Source organism: Bison bison, unplaced genomic scaffold (genome assembly GCF_000754665.1).
Source record: "Bison bison bison isolate TAMUID 2011002044 unplaced genomic scaffold, Bison_UMD1.0 scf7180017864304, whole genome shotgun sequence".
NCBI classification, from domain to species: Eukaryota; Metazoa; Chordata; class Mammalia; order Artiodactyla; family Bovidae; genus Bison; species Bison bison.
This window is the reverse complement of record NW_011494876.1, coordinates 128,625-129,155: the sequence shown is the minus strand read 5'-3', so window position 1 is coordinate 129,155 and position 531 is coordinate 128,625.

Below are 531 nucleotides of genomic sequence, written 5' to 3'. Positions count from 1 at the left end.
GGTGTACATGTGTTCCCCATCCTGAACCCCCCTCCCACCTCCCTCCCCATCCCATCCCTCTGGGTCATCCCAGTGCACCAGCCCTGAGCATCCTGTATCATGCATTGAACCTGGACTGGTGATTCGTTTCACATATGATATTATACATGTTTCAATGCCATTCTCCCAAACCATCCCACCCTTGCCCTCTCCCACAGAGCCCAAAAGACTGTTCTGTACATCTGTGTCTCTTTTGCTGTCTCGTACACAGGGTTATTGTTACCATCTTTCTAAATTCCATATATATGCATTAGTATACTGTACTGGTGTTTTTCTTTCTGGCTTACTTCACTCTGTATAATAGGCTCCAGTTTCATCCACCTCATTAGAACTGATTCAAATGTATTCTTTTTAATGGCTGAGTAATACTCCATTGTGTATATGTACCACAGCTTTCTTATCCATTCATCTGCTGATGGACATCTAGGTTGCTTCCATGTCCTGGCTATTATAAACAGTGCTGCGATGAACATCAGGGTACACGTGTCTCTT